The 21,456-nt window shown below is 47.2% G+C and overlaps 1 protein-coding gene and 1 long non-coding RNA gene across 7 annotated transcripts in view; both read left to right on the top strand.

The window, feature by feature from the left end:
• ITSN1 (intersectin 1) overlaps nucleotides 1-21,456 on the top strand; it is a 1,732,490-nt gene that overhangs the window by 1,456,446 nt on the left and 254,588 nt on the right. The gene's annotated exons all lie outside the window — the stretch shown is intronic.
• LOC146801842 (uncharacterized) lies at nucleotides 8,754-9,545 on the top strand. Its single transcript, XR_014968077.1, has 3 exons — nucleotides 8,754-8,858; nucleotides 8,952-9,043; nucleotides 9,137-9,545. It is a non-coding gene; the product is annotated as an uncharacterized LOC146801842 (long non-coding RNA).

Below are 21,456 nucleotides of genomic sequence, written 5' to 3'. Positions count from 1 at the left end.
TACAATCGCCTTTTCCTCAGTGAGAGGATGTCGGTAAGACTTATAGTGTTCCTTCAGTTTCAGGAGTGGGGCCGTTTGTTGCACCGGAACCCGACTAATCTGCAGTTGTATAGCTTCTTTAAGTGTGATGTGTGTTGTCCTTGAACTCGCAGAAGTTGTATATGTCCCTTTGAATGCAGGAAGAAAGAGCATGAGATGGCTGTCTTCTCGGAAGTGGTTATGGTTCTTCCATTACTCAGGCTGTCTACTTGGCTTCAGTTCCTCCTTCACATGGGGTGATATAACCCTTCGGCTGGTATCAACTGAGCAGCTGCCACTATCCTCTTTAATTCTGCCACTAAAATGTTAGCAAGTTCTCCTTCTGAAGAGTCAAGGCCCAAGAATGTTCACAGGCCAGAAAGCTTTAACCAGAGTTAATGGACCTTGTGAGATCTGACGCTGATGCACTAGCGTTTTCTGAAATGTATTCTATTTATGATGAAGGGGATGACTGTTAAGCAGATAGCCTATTGCCCTCTTCATTTGGATTCTGAGGTTGCTTTATTGATTGAGCTGAAAAATACCAGTAAACTGGGTTTTTTTACTGGTGTTTTCTCAACATATACACTCCTCATTCAAAGGATTGCAATTCTTTCCTAGGCACGATTCTCAAAGAATTGGGGTACTCCGGGCATAATCTACATGGTTGCTGGTCAATGTTCTATTGATTTGATAGAGACTTCTATCTGAAGGTTCCTTACCTTAGAATATTCCCCAAGCGAAAGACGGCCATAAGTCAAAAGGAGATCCAGAAATGGCTCTACCTAGAAGCTCTAAAGTTTCCTTTAGTTGGTAGGGTAGAAGGCTGATCGAAGGTACATCTACATATAGGCCTACGTATACCAGAACAGTTTGAAGGGACTTGTTGCTGTCATACGTGGCTGCAACTTTTTTGATGAAATAGGATGCAAGGGTTTTACAACATTCTGGGAATTGAGGTCTATTACTGGAGAGGCAATTAAACTTCAGAACAGAATAAATGGTGGCAGGGAAAGATTTGCTGAAATTAGTTCTGTGCATCTGTGTTACTGATAAGGAAGACAACTTTAACATGCTGCAACGCCAACTTCTATCTCATTCACTATGTAAGGCATGCTACCTTATCACAGTTGAAGAATGACTTTCTCCAGCAGTGTTCTGCCATTCTTGTATGAAACTTAAACTTTTGCATGACTACTTACAACCAGATATTTCAGGACCTGAGCACTTGGTTAGCGTATATTTTTGCAAGCACTAGATTCTGCAAGATCTCGGTCATTTGGTAAGATATCTCCTGAAACAACAAATTAGGTTGGTATGGGACTCCAGTGTCCTAGGGTGTTAGATAATCCTTTTATTCTTTTTAAAGTGAACTTTAGATTTATTGAACCCTAACAATGCATAAATGAGGTATAAATAATGTATTAAATTGAACTTTTTGTAGCAGCGTAATATTGTCAAATTAACTAATGTGATGGTTGAACCAAGGTAAAGGGGTGTTGTCTTTAATTTGGTGCTGTTAGAGGCAGTCGAGATTAATCAATCGTGTTGCCGTCAATTGGCTCAGTCCAATGGAGTCTAAGGATTGCTTAAAGTTAGCCACTTTATTATCTAGTGGATCATCCAGATGACATTTGAAATCCCTAGCGGCCACTACTTTGCTAAATGGTACAGGCCTCTCTCCACATGGATTGGAGATTACAGATGGCATTAAAGGGCTGATAGATAGCCATACAATTAATATGTGGCACAAACAAGATCTTCATGCGACATTGTTGGATGTGGGACTTTGTTTCTTTGGAAGAGATCCATGCCCTGCTACTGGACATGCCTTGCAGTGGCATGTGGTTTTGTTGGGGAGGAAACTATTGTTTCCTGCAGAGGAGGGCCATTGCTTATTCCATTCAAGATAGTTTCATCAACAATATTGACAGTTATTGGGTTAAAAAAAACTGGTGTTCTTCAGACCTTGACTTCCGCAGTGTTAGCAGCAGGCAACTTGTTACCTTTTGCCCAGTATCTTATCTATCGGCTCCTTAAGCCCCTGATGGGAGAAATGCATTTGTGCTCTTAGTGGTTAGAAATAAAGCAAACTGCATACTTCCTAAAAGAAAATGTTACTTACCTTTCGTCATTGCTCTTTCTGGTGGATATCTGTGGGTTTGCTGCCAAAGTGGAGGGAGATAATGTCAGACCAATGGGTTCGTCAGATCGAAGAATCAAATTACTCCCTCTTTTCCCACTTGTCCATAATCTAATTTGTTAAATCTCTAACAGATTCATTTTGATATACAACACTTGTTCTTCCTAGAGAAAGGAGCTATAGAGTCTGCTCCACGTCTAATGGTACAGGGTTTGTTGCTGAAGGCTTTTACTGGTGCTGAAGAATGGGGAAGGTATTTACCTTACCTTAGACGTTTGTATTCTGAGCAAGATCTTGCACAAACAAAAGTTGAAGCTGGCATTATAAAACAGGTTTGGATTTATATTCGTCAGATACTGGAACTCCTGGGCTGGTTGATCTCATAAGACATCCATGGTACAGAGATTTATTGTGGGTGGACAACACTTTGTTTACTGAGCTACCATTCAGACTTGTCAAGGTCATGGAGTTGTTGCTGATTATCTTAAAATGTGTGGGCACACATGCTTTTCCTTACCTGAATGACTGGCCACAACACTCCAACAATGAGTATGTGTATAAAAGAGGGAAATCCCTCAGAGGGAGCAATCACTGAATGGTCAAGTATATTCTCTGAACGTCTCCTGGACTTCTAATTGTCTGTGTGTGCTGTAACCAAAGTCATAAGGCTGCACCAACAGTACTGAAGGAAAACAACACTACCCCAGGCTGTTCCCTACTGGTTTTCAGGCTAGAATGGTGGGGTGCTGCCTACACTAATGACTCTCAGAAGAAGGGGATAGGAGTATTGATGTCTAACATGGAGAGGTGTTAGAAATAGGTATCTGTGCACACACACAAAACTTTAGTGGCTGTGTAGCTGGGGGTACATGTTTTCATGAAGTCTACATGTACGGTATTGTAACTTTCTGCAGTTTCATCAGGACAAAAGTTAAAACAATGTTAAAAACATGTTTGTACTCCTTGTCTCTAAGCGAGAGAGGTGTTGAATCTGCAGAACGTGCGGAGAAGTAAAAAGAAAATTAACAGAGATATAGGATTCTAGAACTTAAAATTTGGCATCCTGTCTTATTGGTCGAATCATTACATATATGACGTACCTTTTAACATCTAATGTAAATACATTGTAAAACCCTAACTGCACGGCCATGTTTGATGCCAAAACAAAATAAACTGGCACGGTAAGTACATTTCCAGAAGTGAGCTGTCAGAGTGAAAAAGCGAATCCTGTGGGGACAATGGTCCCTCGCCCTTAGTGAAGGGAACAAGCGCATATAGGGAAAGCCGTGTACTTGGAATTACTTCCGAAAAAGGTATATCCTACTCATAATCCCTAAGGACGGACTTGCGCAGACGGAGAGTACCAGAGAAGGTTCCCTGAGCGGGCTGTCCTCGGAGAACCACAAGTGGAATTTAGTATGTTGATTGGCCGGGAGGTCTAGTGTGGTTATTCGGTTTTGGGTCTGTTCACTTTCTTTGGGGGGGAGAAGGGGGAGGGGATAGGAACGCTTCTGCTCTCTGTTGCTCGCAGGTGTTGCTAAAGGGTGTGTTAGGACTCAGGTGCATGTTTGCCCTTCACTACATCTTGCCCTGTTTTCTCTCTGTCCAAGAGTCATCAGGAAACTAAAGGGGCACGTGGCAGAGGTCAGTTGCATTGCTCCAGATCCAGCTAGACCTTTGACCCTGCTCTCAGGCAGGTCGCTCCCCACGCTGCTGCACTGCTAGGTTGGACTTATCTTCTTGCACTGCTGCTGTATTGCTTTCTGTTTTGATCTCTGTCGTGTTTTCTCATTGCCTAATTTCCTTTGCTTTTTGTTGTGATTTCTGTCGTGTTTTCTCGTTGCCTAATTTCTTTGCTTTTGTTGTGATTCCTGTCGTGTTTTCTCACTGCCTAAATTCCTTTTTTTCTCCCTCCTGCCTATTCTCCTTGTTTTTCCCCCCTGCCATTTTTGTCTGTGCCCCGTTTTGCCTTCTGTTTCCCCCCGCGGCACTTCACCCGCTTTTTTCCCCCGCTGCTGCGTCCCTGCAGCCCCGCCCCCCTGCTCGGCCATTCGCCACCCCGCTCCCGCCTCCCAGCTGCCTCTCCCTCCCACCTCCCCTCATATGGAAGCCACACGCAGAGGGCGTGCCTCTGGCATGTTGAAGGCGCGCCTAAGGCAAGCCCGTCTGCGCCTAGACCTCGCCCAGCGCCAGAACCCCTGGCCCCCGCAAACGCCAAAACACCCGACGCCGCTGCGATGCAAGCACCCTCCACGCATGGACGATCACACACCTGCTTCCTGGTCACCCCGAAGCGCACCCAAGGACCTTTCACCTGCCGGAACTGCAGCTTCACCAGCATCCGCCACGCCAACCCACCCACCAGGAAAGAACGCAACCACCTCAGATGCATTCTTCTCAACACCCGCTCCGCACGCAAACACGCTGTTGAACTCTGGGACCTACTCGACTCAACCTCTCCAGACGTCGCCTTCCTAACAGAGACCTGGCTGAATCCCTCCTCGGCACCCGACATCGTCATAGCCGTCCCGGAAGGCTGCAAGATCACCCGCAGGGACCGCACCAACGGAGTAAGAGGCGGAATCACCATCGTCCACAGGAACACTCTCTCAGAGTCTCGACCAACACCCTCATCACCGCCGAACACCTGCACTTCCAGATCCACACCGACCCCGACACCACCCTCAGAGGAACCCTCGTCTACAGACCCCCCGGATCCCGACCACAGTTCAGCGACTCCATCGCCGACCTCGTCAGCACACATGCCCTCACCTCCACAGACTACATCCTCGGGGACCTGAACTTCCACCTCGAGAACAACGACGACACCAACTCCACCACCCTGATCGACAACCTAGCCAACCTCGGACTCAGACAACTCATCACAACACCCACCCACTCCGCTGGCCACACGCTCGACCCCATCTTCTCCGCAAGCCCCCACGTCTCCTTCAACCACACCACCGAACTCCACTGGACCGACCATCGCTGCATCCACTTCACCTTCCGGAAACCCACCACGCACCCAACAGATGTCTCGCCGCTGCTGGAGCAAAGTCACCGAAAACCAGCTAACCACCACCACCCTCGCCCAGAGCCCACCCACCGACCCCGACACCGCTGCCCACAACCTCAGACAGTGGATCGCCGACTGCGCCAACAACCTCGCCCCGCTCAAGAAACTCTCCAACAGTCACACCAGCAAGAAAGCCAGCTGGTTCACTGAAGACCTCCAGGCCTCCAAGCAAACCTGTCGAAAACTGGAGAAGAACTGGCTCCGTGAACGAACACCGGACAGCTACGCAGCCCACAAGAACGCCACCCGCAGACACCATCGCCTCATCAGATCCGCCTAAAGGGCCTCCTTCGAAGACCGCCTAGACAACAACGCACACAACAGCAAAGAGCTCTTCAACATCGTAAAGGAACTCTCCAACCCCAGCTCCAACACCAATGACATCCCACCCTCACAAGACCTGTGCGACTCGCTGGCCACCTTCTTCCATCGCAAGATCGTAGACATCCACGACAGCTTCAACGGCACGACCTCCCCGACAAGCACTGAGACCTCCGTCCCCACGACCGCCATCCGCACCAACCGCCTGCTCTCCTGGACCAACATCAGCGACGATGACACCATCAAGATCATGAACACCATCCACTCTGGATCTCCGTCAGACCCTTGCCCACACCACATCTTCAACAAAGCCAGCACCGCCATCGCACCCCATCCCCGGAAAACCATCAACATCTCCTTCGAGACAGCAACCTTCCTGGAGAGCTGGAAGCACGCCGAGATCAACGCCTTACTCAAGAAACCCAAGGCGGACCCCAAGGACTTCAAGAACTTCCGGCCCATCTCCCTGCTTCCGTTCCCGGCGAAGGTCATCGAGAAGACCGCCAACAAACAACTGACCCGCTACCTTGAGGAGAACAGCATCCTGGACCCGTCCCAGTCTGGGTTCCGCAGCAACCACAGCACCGAAACTGTACTCATTGCCACAATCGATGACATCAGGACCCTGCTAGACAACGGAGAAACCGCGGCCCTCATCCTCCTGAACCTGTCAGCTGCCTTTGAAACGGTCTGCCACCCCACACTACGAACACACCTCCACGACGCCGGGATCCAAGAGAAGGCCCTGGACTGGAACACCTCCTTCCTCTCCGGCAGAACACAGAGCGTCCGCCTTCCCCCCTTCCGCTCCGAAGCCACTGAGATCATCTGCAGCGTACCCCAGGGCTCATCCCTCAGCCCAACGCTGTTTAACATCTACATGGCACCGGTCGCCCACGTCGCCCGACTGCACGACCTCAACATCATCTCTTATGCCGATGACACCCAGCTAATCCTCTCCCTCACCAAGGACCCCCACACCGCCAAAACCAACCTCCTGGAAGAAATGAAGACCGTCGCCGAATGGATGAGGAACAGCCGACTGAAGCTGAACTCGGACAAGACGGAGGTCCTCATACTCTGATCCACCCCTTCGGCCTGGGATGACTTCTGGTGGCCGACCGCACTGGGAACAGCTCCAACACGCACGCAACCTAGGGGTCATCCTCGACTCCACCCTCTCCATGACTAAGCAGGTCAACGCCGTCTCTTCCTCCTGCTTCAACACCCTCTGCATGATCCGCAAGATCTACACATGGATCCCCACCGAAACGAGAAGAACGGTCACCCAGGCCCTTGTCAGCAGCAGGCTGGACTACGGAAACGTTTTCTACGCAGGAGCCTCGGCCAAACTCCTGAAAAGGCTTCAACGTATCCAGAACGCCTCTGCACGTCTGATCCTCAACATCCCCAGCCGCAGCCACATCACACCCCAACTGAGAGACCTGCACTGGCTCCCCGTCAACAAAAGGATAACCTTCAAGCTCCTCACCCACGCACACAAGGCACTGCACAACACCGGACCAGCGTACCTCAACAGGCGACTCAGCTTCTACACCCCCACCCACCAGCTCCGCCGCCCTCGCCACAGTCCCCCGCATCCGAAGAGCGACCTCCGGCGGCAGATTGTTCTCCCACCTCGCTGCCAAGACCTGGAACACCCTCTCCACCCACCTACGGCAAACCCTAGACCTGCTGACTTTCAGAAGACTCCTCAAGACCTGGTTTTTCGAGCAGTAGCAGCATTCCCCTCCCCCCAGCGCCTTGAGACCCTCACGGGTGAGTAATGCGCTTTATAAATGCAATGATTGATTATTTTATTGATTGATTGATTTAGTATTCTCACCTCGACCTGAGTATTTGCTAGTCCTGTAAACTAGTGTTCAGAGAAGTTTTGCGGTCTCAGCAAAGGGAAATGGTACTGTATATAAATATCTGAAAGAGACAATTGGTTATAGGTTCCTTACCCTAGAATTACCCCCAGGCATCAGACTGGATCCAGAGAATTTTTTCATCAGCAGTACCCCTTTGCGTCAAAAGGTGGCGTCGGATGACTCCGCGTTTGTCGTTGGCATCGTGATCGCCTGAATGACATTGCGGTATCTACTTAGACGCCGCCCTTGCGCGCTGACGTCCGTTCTTTCTTTTCCTGCGCCAGCCAGCGCAGATCCAGAGGGAGCGGTACCCTTAGTCACTTTTTTACTAACTTTTTTGTGACTTGCAAAAGGTGTCACAAGCCTTGAAGCCAGGCCCAGGATGACTGGACATCCCTGCGTGTACGAGGAGTCGATAGACTCAAAAACGTTTTTGAGTCTATCGACTCCTCGTACACGCAGGGATACCTGAGACGGATCTTGCGGAAAAATCCATGAAGTTCTGTCCTGAGATTAAATGAGTTAGGATGAGCCGTAGGAACAAATGACAACCCTTTAGAGAGAACAGTTTGTTCATCTGTGTTCAAAGTGTATGAAGAAATATTGACCACTGGACTGTTGTTGGATTTTACCATCTGTACACTTTGCGTCTCGTGGAGATCTCCCCGTGGTTCTCCGGTTGGAAACGGACCTGCTTGGGGATCGCACCTCTGCCTCTGTCCCAGTTCGTACTCGATGGGTTCTGTTGGCCTCTCGATGGTCCTCTCGGCCAGTTGCCTCGACCTCGAGGTGGTCTCCATTGACCTTCCCCTAAAAAAGGAAAGTAGCCTTGGGGAGGATACCAATTATTGTAATCGTAACTTGGGCCCGGAGCTTCCTGGTCACTGTCTGAGCTCACCGAGGAATCAGAGAAGGGTTAAGTCTGTTTAGCATTTTTGGCACTCAGTTTGATTTAAAAGTACACATTTTTCTTTGCTTATGGTGAATTTATACTCTTGCTCGATATTCTCTGTTTGACAATCCGCTTTCTCTTCTGAGTAATGGTTTCCTCATTGAGGCTCGACCTGTATACATGACCCTACTTGCATATTCGTAATATATTACTCCTTAAACAAGGGTATAGATCTCTGGCTGTTGCCTTTCCCACTGCGACCCGTAGCTTATCTGGTGGGTCTCATGTCGAGTGTGCTGTTTAGTCTCAAATCTAATGAACTTTCTTTTGCTGATGATAGCTCTTGGTACCTTGTCCCTTGCGCTGTATTTCCTCTAGGTTTGGGTTTTAAGTGTTTTTACATTGCCGTTCTTTCACTTTATTTTTAGAGGCTTAATTTCGTTGTGATTAATTTCACTTTTCCCACCGATGGTGCGCCACGGCGTGTGACTTTGGAGGTATTAATTTCTCCGGTGCGACTTTGATCATAAATGAGTAAGTCACTCTCTCTCCGGTTTTTTGTGATTTTCAATGAATCCTTTATTTATTTTGTGGATCATTATAATGACACCTCATAATTCTTTGTAGGTGTCACTCACCCCACCCTCAATTGGAGCCTATCTGCCCCTGCGCCATTTGACGCCAAGTCAACATTGACTATATGTCCACCTTTGAATATGGTAAATATAGCGATTACTTCCTTAATGAGTCCCTTTCACTTTCCCTGGTGGGACCCGAAATTCTTTTGTAACACTGACTTAATATCATTGTAGGTGCCATTCCTCCGTGTTACACCATCACCCTTGTCCTGAAGAAGACCCCGTTAGTAAGGAGCCAACTAACCTACCCATGTCTTGGGGTCGAAACGTCGACAATATGACATTGCCAGTACTCTCAACAGTGTAACTTACACTGTGTTCTTCTGTTTTGTACATGGTTTTTGTAAACAATCTATATTCAAACTAATGAACTTCGTCTGGATTTTGTGGCTTAAAAATTGTTTTGCCTTACAATTAAGTTGTGACAGTTTGATATAATTTATATGTCACTTCCCCCTTTTACCTCACCTGAATTCACTACCCCCTTCCTTCCCATGGCACCCCGCACTATTTGACAAATGCCTAATCTATTTATAAAAATGTGTATCTTGCCAACGTGTGATTAAATAACACTTTGACATCATTTTTTTGTATCCTTTGATATCGATTCTGTGTTAACTCTAAAAAGTTTATATATTCTGGGACCATCTTTCCCTTATACTGTCTAAATACCCAGGTCCCAGCGATTTTTGGGTTTACCCTTTGCTTTAACGACCTCAGCACCATTGCATGTCGGAGGATCATCTGGCCCTTCTCCAACAGGAAGTTACAGCTCTCTTGGCCACGGGAGCCATCGAGAGAGTTCCTGCCCCAGAAGTAGGTCGTGGTTGCTATTCCCGCTACTTTCTGGTGCCCAAGAAGGACAAAAGCTTGCGTTCTGTCGTACATCTCAGGAACGTTAACCGCTTCCTCCAGTTCAAAATGTTGCCGCTAGCTAAGGTCCTGTCTGCCCTCGATCCTGGAGACTGGATGGTAGCGTTGGACTTGCAGGACGCTTACTTTCACATCCCCATCCTGCCAGCCCACTGGCATTACCTGCGGTTCAGAGTAGGCCACGAGCACTTTCAGTTTACTGTGCTCCCCTTTGGCCGTACCAGCACCACTCGGGTGTTCATGAAAGTGATGGCGGTGGTCGCAGCTCATTTGCACTGATCAGGGGTTCCAGTCTTCCCCCTATCTTGAAGACTGACTGTTGAAGGCGGGCTCACCCCTGGCAGTCGTCTCCCACCTCCAGACTACAGCGGACCTCCTGCACTTGCTGGGGTTCACTATAAACGTGCCGAAGTTGCACCTGATTCCCTCTTAGAAGCTCCTCTTCATCAGAGTAGTTCTGGACATGAGGCAGTTTCGGGCTTATCCTCCCAAGCAGCCAGTCTGGGATATTCGGGCTATGATTCTGATTTTTCAGCCTCTTTACCGGCTTTCGGTCAGAATGACCTTGAGGCTGCTGGGCCTCCTGGCCTCCTGCATCCTGCTAGTAGACCATGCCAGGTGGCATATGGGGGCTCTGCAGTGGGACCTGAAGTTCGAGTGGGCACAGCATCAGGGGAATCTGTCCGATTGAGTTCAGATCTCGGAGAGCACTGCATGACAATTGCAGTGGTTGCTAACGAACCAGGATTGGGTCTACGGCAGATCCCTCTCCCTTCCCCAACCAGAGTTCACAGTGGTGATGGATGCATCACTTCTGGGGTGGGGCGGCCACATGGGAGAGGCAGAGATCAGAAACCTCTGGTCTCCGGTGGAGTCTGGGCTCCACATCAAGCTTCTGGAGCTTCGGGCGATCCGTCTTGCACTGAAAGCATTCCTTCCCTCTGTCTGGGGAAGAGTAGTGCAGGTGTTCACGGACAACACCACCTCCATGTGGTATTGCAACAAACAGGGCGGGTGGGGTTGTGGACCCTATGTCAAGAGGCTCTCCGTCTCTGGACATGGCTGAAACATCAGGGCATATCTCTGTTGGTTCAACACCTGGCAGGTTCTCTGAACGCAAGGGCGGACAAACTAAGCCACAGGTGCATGATGGATCACGAATTGCGTCTTCACTCTGAGGTGGTGCAAGGTCTCTTTCAGCAGTGGGGAGAGCCTTGGTTAGATCTATACGCCACCGAAGAGAACGCACAATGTCAGCAATTCTGCGCGTTGGAATTTCCAAGTCGGCACTCGCTAGGTGATGCTTTTCATTGCAAGTGGAGTTGCGGTCTTCTATATGCCTTTCCGCCTATATCACTTCTGCCCAGAGTGCTAAAGAAGATCAAGCTCGACCAGGCCCAAGTCATTCTTGTGGCTCCGGATTGAGGCACAAAGAGTCTGGTATTCCGAGCTGTTACACATGGCCATCGATCCTCCGATCAGACTGCCTCTTCGGGAGGATCTTCTGTCGCAACAGCAGGGGACGGTCCTCCCCCCGAACCTTTCCAGTTTCCACCTCCTTGCTTGGAGATTGAGCAGCGACAGTTGACAGCCTTCGACCTTCCTCCCGAGGTCTGTGATGTTATCTTGGCAGCCAGACTCACCTCCAGTAAGACGGTATATGGCTTCAGATGGAACAAATTTGTGGCATGGTGCACAGCAAAGGCTGTGGATCCCCTTTCCGACCCTCTTTCTGAGGTTCTCTTGTTCCTCCTTTCTTTGGCCCAGCATGGCTCTGCTCTGGGCACTCTTAAGGGCTACCTCTCAGCCATTTCAACCTTTCTTAGGCTTCCTGATCAGCCTTTTCTTTTCAAGTCCCCTGTTGTAAATCGCTTTATTAAGGGCATTTCTCATCTCTTTCCTCCTGTTCCTTTCGTAATGCCCCAGTGCGGCTTGAACTTAGTTCTAACTTATCTTATGTGCGCTCTCTTTGAGCTGCTACATAACTGTCCTTTCAGACTTTTGACTTTAAAGACTGCTTTTCTGGTTGCCATCACCTCTGTTCGCAAGGTGAGTGAGCTCCAAGCTCTTTTTTCAAAACCTCCTTTTCTGGCTGATCATCCGGACAAGGTTGTCCTTCAAACTTGACCTTCTTTTCTTCCCAAAGTGGTTACTTCTTTCCACATTGGTCAAGCCATCACTGTGCCCACCTTCTCTCAGTCTCCACTTCCTTCTAATGAGGAAGAGAGGCTCCACCATCTGTATCCAAAATGTGCGCTTTCATTTTATTTGGATCGCATAAAGCAATTCCGGGTGGATGACCAGCTCTTTGTTGGCTACGTGAGCACCAAAAAAGTTCAGGCTGTGCACAAACGGACCATCTCTATGTGGGTTGTTTTTTGCGTAAAAGCTTGCTATTCTTTGGCAAAGGAGGAGCCTCCAGTAGGACTCCATGCCCATTCCACCACGGCAACGGCAGCTACCACTGCTTTGGGACGTGGAGTCCCCCTCAATGACATCTGTCAGGCAGCTACGTGGGCATCTCTGCACACGGTCACAAAACCTTACTGCCTGGACAGCCAAGTCCGGAGAGACTGCCTCTTTGGATGTTCTGTTCTCCAGGACTTTCTGGTGTGAACTTAGTTTGCAGACCCACCTCCGGGGTTGGTATTGCTGGGGTATCTATTCTAGGATAAGGAATCTATAACTGTCTCTTTCAGAAGAACTAGTTACTTACCTTCGGTTACAATATATCTGTAAGAGACAGATTAGTTATAGATACCTTACCGCCCCACCCATCCTCCCCGTTCTGCGAACTGACTTCTCGGGTCAGCGAATCCCTTTTAGGGCCTTAGTTTTGTGCACCAGTGGTCAGTGTCTTGCATGGCTCTGCGCTTCTGGCATGGAATGTCATGTAAAAGAACTGACGTCAGCGTGAGGGCGGCGTCTAAGTAGATAACGCGACATCATTCCTGCGACCACGACACCAATGACGTACGCAGAGTCGACCGACGCCACCTTTCGACACGCAGGAGCACTGCTGCCGTAAAAAAGTCTCTGAATCCAGTCTGACGCCGGGGCGTAATTCTAGGGTAAGGAATCTAGAACTATGTCTCTTACAGATATATCGTTACCGAAGGTATGTAACTTGTTCATTAAGACACTGTGTCTCAGGAGTTGGAGGCTGAAAATCAGACGTTGATAAAAACAAGTTGGACTCGTGGCTAAATCTATATTTGCTAAATTTGTGTTTTCGAGTCTATGCAAAGGCTTCTTAGCTTGGTTCTGCAGGGATTTATGAGATGACTCCACTCCCCAGGCCCTTGCCTTTGGTAGATTCTGCTGTGGTATCTATTCCTATTTGAAAGCTGAGGAATCTGTGATTAGAAGCAGTATTCAGAAGAACAGGTTACTTACCTTTGGCAATGCATTCTCATCACAGATGTCCACCCCCCTGCACCGCTCGCGAGTCTTTCCATGATTTACTCTCATGTTATAAACTTCAAAAAGTGTTTATGGTGACGAGGACATCTACCAAAAGGGTAAGAGATAATGGTTTCTTTTTCTACACAGCCTTACACCTTGAAAGGTTTATTGAAGCAGCTGAGCACACTGATATGGAAGGATGAGAATCTTTGACAACCAAGGTGGCTATGCCATCCTGGACATTTTTTTACCTCTTAAAGTTCCTCTGCCTCTGATTTCTGGCAGCAGTATTTGGGACTCCTGTTTGTGTGGGATCCCTTAAACTGTATATTGATGCCCCTTGGGAACACCTTCTGGGTTTACTCTGATAGTGAGGATGCTCAAGTCGTCTCCCCGCCCTGTAGTCTGAAGGGGGCAGCACGTCTACCGCTTTATCCTAATCCCTGGCTCATGGCAGCATATTCTAGATTTTTTTGGTGCAGTAGCTGCACTCAGGGGAGCTGCCTACTGACCTCCTCTTCTAAGTTAACTCCTGAGGCTTAGAGCAGTTCGGACCTTCTTCAAGTTAATTCGTTTGTGTGCTTCGGATACCTGCAAACATCATGAGAGTAACTTTTCATATTGAACGCAGTAACCTAAATATGTGCACCAGATGAAAGCTTGGCCAGCACTGATGGCGCACTGGCAATCATCAGAGATACAGGTATCGTTTTGTAAACATTTGTAAGTTCGGCGTTTGCAAGATGGAAGATCTATGCTACCTTCCCTTTTGAGAATCAGGTGCCACGCCTGGTTGGGAGTCTGCAACTATTCTATACCCAATTGCGGTAGCAAACAATTAATACATGTGGTACCGATTGTCAATTTGGAAGGGACGCCCACAATACACCTTCTATATTGTGAATGGATAATGATTCAGAAACCCGTTTTAAGAGTCAGTAAAACTTTACTAATTTATATAATGGGTTTCATAAAAAGGAATAGGAAGAAATGCCTATTTTGACATCACAAACACTCCAATTTTGCGAATCAGAGTGTTTGCGACCGTAAAATATGTTCGTGCATCTTGCCCCTTATTCTTTCCCCATGATGCGATTTTTAGGGGTTAGAGTTGAGACTACCCATGAAAAGCTTACTCAGTGGGCCCTTTCTGAGGCTGGTTGTATTTGCAGGAGGCATGTTTTGTGCATACTCCTGCTAAATAGTTGTGCTGTCTTCGGGGGTATCTGATAATGAAACTTGTGAGTGTGCACCCTGACTGCCTGGGGATTGTGTGCCTTTTATGTTAATAAACAAGCATTTGCAATGCAATACATATCGCATTTGTAAGAGTTTAAGCTATTGCCATTGTAAATGACAATGTCTTTTATTTATCTGTTTTGAAAACTATCTCCTAAATTAAAGGCATTGTCATTTACAATGCCAATAACTTGAACTCTGGACCTCCGAGGGGTGGTGAGGGTGGACAAGTGGGATGTGTGCGATGGTGTTGGCCATGGCATGGGAGATCCAGGAGATAAGGGAGTACAGTGTACTAGCCAATGGTGGCACACGCCTTTATGTACCAAATGCACACCTCCCCACTCCAGGCATGCGACCGCCATTGGCTAGTACTCAGATGAAAAGAAAAGATGGCGGATGCCGTAGTTAAAGCGGACCACCATGGCAAAAGAAAGAAAGGAGTGCGGCCGCTATAGTCAAAGCGGACCGCGCTGCCAACTTAATTAAAGAAAGGAGTACGGCCACTATAGTTAAAGCGGACCGCGCTGCACAAAAATTTTAAAATTGACTAAAAGGTGCAAGCTGGTTTTGTAAATATGACATGGCCGCCATTACACTATTACTAAACAAGCTGGTTTTGTAAATATGATGCGCCCGCCATTACTAAAGAAAATATTAAAAGCTGACGGCGTGCTATGTTACAGGAAAGCATGTGATGGGTGGAATAGGAGAAATCATTCAAGAATATAGTGCTCACAGACTAAATAAAACATATGGAGTAACAACGCAAGTAAAAGGTCCAGTCCTCATGGGAGGTTACAAATGCAGACAAGGTGGTACTGAGGATGGACTACTAAGCTTATTCATGAATCAAAAGCAACAATTTAGAAAGGACACTAACAGGAACCAGTTGAAAAGATGAGCAGAGCTTCCAGTCCATACCTGAATACAGTATGCCTCGCAGAGCAGCACATGCGCTGCCCAGGATCGACCTAAAAAGATAAGTCCACACACACAACGTTGTTGTTGGGGGCACACTGGCATGGAAACTGGGAAGGTTACTTCTAAAATAAATGCTTTGAAGCTGTTTTTTAGAGAACCATAACTTTTCCACACATTTTGCACTTCTTCCCTGTAATTTGGCTTAATGGGTAGTGCAAACTTCACTTTCCTTTTACTGAGAGGGCAAAAGTGGTTTAAATGTGAGGAACAAATGGAAAGGCCGACTTTACTTCATAGCTAAGAGTACTCAGTGTAGTGGCTAGTTGGGGACACCAGCACTCTCACCTTGGATGGTGTGAGGTCCTGTGACTGCACAGACCGTGTAAAGGGCCTGACAAAACAAAGCACGTGCCTTGTGCCCTATAAGGCCTCATAACTGAAGTGGCATCAGGTTCAGTGGCGAGCAAGCACATGCTACCTCAAGTGGCTCACTAAAATCCAGAAAAAGCGCTGAAAAGATCACTCACAAGATGCTTGGCAGCTAGAGTGATGTGGACTGAGTCCCATTTCATACGGTTACTGTTCCTCTTGGATGATGATTCTTCCCAAATGTCTTCACTTGGTTTCCTTACCCTTAAGCAGGACCTCCGCTGTATTTACCAGTTGTAATTGTAGCTGTACTATTGGATTTTTCACATCACAACAGTGCAGCTCTCATCAGGAGCACACTTCATTTAGGTTTCCTTACCCTAATTTTTCTTTTGAGTCCAACGTGGTATTTCAGTTTTTTTTCTTTTTATATCATTGCCCTTAAGCAAATGGTTGTTACCTGCTCTCACATCCCCCTTCAGCTGTGCCCTATACAGAGTATGCATATGCACAGTGGTTGCAGAGAAGGCGACCTGCGGCCATGCCCTTCACCCACTCCTCTCTTGCCAGCTGGGTATGCCAACTGGCCACGCGGCATAACCATCAGCCCACTTTTCCACCATCAACTTGTAGTATCTTCATGTAAGGTTATTACTGTTCTCCTGTATCTTGTAACTAGCTGCTCAGCCCGTGTGAGAGTTCCATGTGGAATGTTGATGTGACTGGAATGTTGGAGGTTGGTGTGGTGTGAGACAGTTGAGAGGATGGGCTGAGCAGCTAGCTGGCTGCTCCTGGTGGGGCAATTCTATGGACTTAATTAACTTAATAAATATACTTAAGATCTATCCTGGTTACGTCTGCTGTGTCACATCAACCTATGGAACCAGGTCACTTCAATTGGCGACAAGTTGGACTAAAGAAACTGTGCGTGTAACCTGAACAGACTGGTGTGTAACTAAACTAGTGTGACTTGAAGTTACTTGATTTAAAGAAAAGAAACTCCTCATCTGGCGGAACTACCTGGCACCGTGAGCCCCACCAGTGACCACAACACCGGTCGCCCTAACCTCCGTGTGCCAGTTCCTGCTGGACTTTCTTTCTTCAAGGCTGCTGTAACCCTGGAAGAGGTGTTCGTGTTGATTTACATTGGGAGAGTGTCTAAATCAAGGGAAGTTCCTCAGGTGCAATGAAGAGGAGTTCTTCACTGGAGCAACGAGTATGAGGTTTCTCTCCAGTTTGTGTCACGGTCAATGTAAAAGAAGTGTAGTTCCCTTTGTGTGGGGAAGAGCGTCTGGGGAGGTGCAGCTTTAAGTGTCCATGAGGTGCAACAAGTCCTCAGTGTTCGTGGTGAACAGACCTATGCGTGGGAGAAGCCCGTCTGACCGTCTTCGTGAGCTGAGGAGGTTCCTTTGTCCCTGTCAAGAGGAGGAGCAACGGCGTTTCAGGGCTCTTGTGTACGCAGAGCCCAAAATCTATGTGCTACTGGGAAGAGGTGTCCCCAGCGTGCGTGATCAGAAGGGCTGCAAGGAAGAGGAGTCCCACAGTCCGTGTGTGGAAGAGTGTCACAAGAGGTGATTAAGGCTTTAAGGAGGAGGAGTTTTTTTTTCTCTGCCTTTGGAACCAAGGTAATTGGTGACTGACTGTGTTTTTGCCCCAGTGCGGAGTTTATCGATTCTGCTTTACATAAGGATGTTGGATGTGTTACTAACTTTGTGTGCTACCTCGTGCTAGCGCTGTGCTGGTGTAAGCTTTATTTGTGCCTGCTTAATTTAGAGGATTGGCGATTTGACAGTTGGTACAATTCGGAGTAATTTATATCGCCTTGTCGCATTGCCTGCTGAAGAGGAGACCGACATTGTGACAAAAATGGTGTTTTTAAGTAATAGTCATGTTTGCGGCTAGGCCTGTTTGTGATGACAGTTACGCTGCGTTTTAAAGTTCAAAAGTGGCTCGCTCAACTTACTTTGACCACGATGCCGCGCGGAGCTTCTCCTGAGCCTTCCATGACGTCTTAGGTTTTCGATGCTGTCTATGGTCATTTTGCAGCAGGAGCGCGCCGTGAGCCATTCGGAGTGCGTCTCCTCAGCGTGCCGCCATCTTGGGGTTGGTGGATCCAAGTTTTTTTGCATCCCGGGCTAATGAAAGTGCCCGCCAGTACTCTGCCAACCATTGTTCATTTGTCAGGTTTCAATAAAGTTTATGGGCACGTCGTCATGCAGCATCAGCGGGATTTTCGTTGTTCTATGTGCCACTTGGTGATGCCAGCATTTGAGATGCGTAGGCGAACCTCTGCACCAGCTGCGCTTTTCGGATGGTCAGTTTTTCCAGGGATTTTGGAACGTCGTGTGTCAGTTTGTTTCGGAGTTGAAAAATTAATACAACAAAGCCATCTAGTGGCTATTTGGCGCCACTGCTCATGTTCAAGGAAAAGAAAGGCTCACCCCGTGGTGTCTTGGTGAAGTTTGCCCGACCTGCAGAGAAGTGACCGTGATGAAGGGCATGACACTAATGGGGCTCCAAGGAAAATACAGGGCGATGGTTCCTGCAGTGGTCATCGTTTGGAACAAGGTGACTTTTCAGTATTATGTTACTTTCAAACAGACCGTGCTTTCTCTTCAGTTTTGTTGGGGATCCGAGTGTCAAACTTTCACAATGTCCAGCAATCTTATGAAAATCAATATGCCTCCACATCCAATTAAAATTTATGAGTTACCATCTGTTTAAACTTCACGATGAGATTCTGGATTTGTTTGCAACGTGTCACATCATTGTTGTAGTGATTCTAAGAGTTATAACCTGGTGTACTTCCATTTACAGAGTTGTGTTTTGTTCAGCGCGATTGGTCTTGTGCTGGTCGTAGTGCCTGTACCAGTCATTCTGTGTGGCAAATGGTTTTCTTGTGTGTGTGGTAGTCATGTCGCGATTCACATGTTTGTTATTGGTAATGGGTGTCAGTCCTGTTTACTCAGTTATAGAGGGTGAGAGTCCCACCTTTTAAATTGGTTAATGGGTGTTAGTCCCATGTATTTAGTGTTTAGGGGGTGTTCGTCCCAGCTAGCTTATGGTTAATGGGTGTTAGTCCCATATACTTCGTGTTTAGGGGGTGTCAGTCCCACCTAGGTCATTCTTAATGGGTGTTACTCCCATATTCTTTGTGTTTAGGGGGTGTTAGTCCCACCTAGGTCATGGTAATGGGTGTCTGTCCCGTTTACTTGGTTTTAGGGGGTGAGAACTGTCTTCCCCCGTACTGTTGTGTTCTTCCTCATCAATAAATTCCAATGCAAGTTTCAATGAAAAATACAACGTTTGAAACCCCCTTATAGTGTCCTCTGTCCTTGATCAATGTACCAAGGACCCTTCAGGATCAATGTTTTGACAATTGTTTTGTGCACACCTGTCATACCAGGTCAAAGTTAAAAACAAGCATTAAGTAGTACGCAATGAGGATATGTATGTAGACCTCTTGTACTGCAGACAGGCCATATTGCTAGGAGTGCAGTTGGATTAAGGCTAGAGGTAGCATCAGGGTTATAAGCAACATTTATACCATCTATCCCTTAGTTAGCTTTAAATAACCAGTTTGTCATCCATGGACTGTGTATAGATTCTTAAGCTAAATGTAGACCTTTTTGCATGGAATCAGCCAGCGAGTACCCCGCCCAATCCCTCACCGGTGTCCAGAATGATGTTCATAGACTTAACATCGGTTCAAAAGACATGTGAGAGTAAGATGTTCAGCTCCAAACAGTGAATCAGATTCCATGTCCATCTGCGCACATTTGCGTTCACCTAGCAATCCAAATTGACGGTTCAAGGCCCACCAGACACTTTTTTGTATCACAAAGATCTCAAAACCTTCAGAGTGGATTTACACCAGACTACCTTGAACTGAATAATTGTTTACCTTCATGTCATGTTTGGTGCAGTTCTATGTATCCTTGTTTGCCTCAGTGGAGAGCAACAGTGTGCATATAGAGCCTTCATTGCCGTCAATAACTTGTCCTTTTTTTTTTTACCAATATGTACCAAATTTGAAACCATGCTCCTTATCTTGATGCACCAAGTTACTGTCCAATTGTGTGCAGACTTGTCAAATGTTGCCAAAGTTATTAGCCTTCAACTCTGTAATATATAAGATTTTTCAGATTCGCTGATGCATGGGGGACCACTTTTTAGTTGTGTTTCTGAGTGGGAGACTCCATCTGTCCTCCATCCAAGATACGTCTGTCTGCTTGTCCATTGCTCCTCTGCCCAGCCTACCCACATGCTTGATTACTTCTTTTAATATGTATTTTCATTGCTTGTGCGAGGGTGGACAGCTGCACACTGCTGCTATGCTGCTCGCTTCCACATGTCGCTGTCACCCTTTCCCTTGCTGCCCCTTTTTAGGTCTCGCTGGCTATCGCGTGAGCGATCGCTCAGCGAGACTTTAGTAAGGGGCTCCCAAAAGTGCTCCCAAAAGCGGATTGCATGGCGAGCACGCGCACAATCACGTGCATCGTGCCGCCATGCAATCCGTTTGGCAATCTAACTTCAAAGGGTCCGCTCCCCGCCTGGAATGCGCTCCCCCGCCCCCGCCATGCGCGCGCGCCACGCTCCGCCGGGCTTGTCTTGTTTTTTTTTGTTGCATATTTATATAGGTCACCAGGGTCAAAGGGGAGCCAGCCTTTCCAGGGAAGAGAACAAGCAACTAAAATACAGATTCCAGGTTGCCTTCGAGATAGATAGCGCCTTGTTGCATGTTGCATCCTCACCAGGATATTTTCGATATCAAAGTATCGGAGCATCAGCAAGGCCCTGCAAGCCTCTTCGCCACTCAATATCACTTTCATATTTAGCCCCAAAGACAACATATAACTTAGTAACAAACAATGTTTAACTCTGCAAAACAACGTTGGCATAAACACAACAGCACAACATCTTGCAAACTCTTGAAAAGATAACTTTCTAGTACTTTTATATAGCGCGAACTTGACCCGGTATCTGGTATCAGAGCGCTTTACATAGCACCAGTTGCGTTACATGAGGACACATTCATTTTTGTTTGGCACATAAGCGATTTGCCCAAAATCACAGGATGTTCAGCGTCATTGCCGAGACTCGAACTCGGTTCCCCGATTCGAGGTCGACCGCCCTAGCCGTTAGGCCAACTTCTCTCCCGTTTTAGAAAGATAAAGCAAGAGTGATGCGCTACAATAAAAAACTACTTTGGAAAATGAGGACATATGGTTGGACTATTTCACCTAGAAGCAATATCTGCTTACAGACGAGCTGGTCCGGGTTTTAGACTCACCAGGATGTCTTCTGTTAGGGATAAGGGGGTAAATCCATCAGCATCTTTTAGCCCAAAAACACTCCTAGATGTGGCTTGAGTTAGTTGTGAAATACGAAATCTACTTAAAACTCAGGGAATGCTTAAAGAGTTTGCCTTCATCTTACCACACCTGTCACCCTGGGACCAAATTGTTGCTCTTTTAAAAATACAGAATATTTCTTATTTGATGGCTGTCTGAGAAAAAAGCAAAAACTGTATTTTGTTTCTCACAGAATGGCAAAACACACTGTGCAATGAAGTGAGTGTTTTTTTCCTAGAAATGTCATCAACGAAAGTACAATTGCAGGCTAAAAGAGAAAATAACTGTTCACTCTTATGATTGCTTTTTTATATCTGGCCTAAAGATAGC

The sequence above is a fragment of the Triturus cristatus genome, chromosome 8 (genome assembly GCF_964204655.1).
Source record: "Triturus cristatus chromosome 8, aTriCri1.1, whole genome shotgun sequence".
Taxonomy (NCBI): Eukaryota; Metazoa; Chordata; class Amphibia; order Caudata; family Salamandridae; genus Triturus; species Triturus cristatus.
The sequence above is the reverse complement of the archived record's forward strand: the minus strand, read 5'-3'. Positions and strand labels throughout refer to the sequence as shown.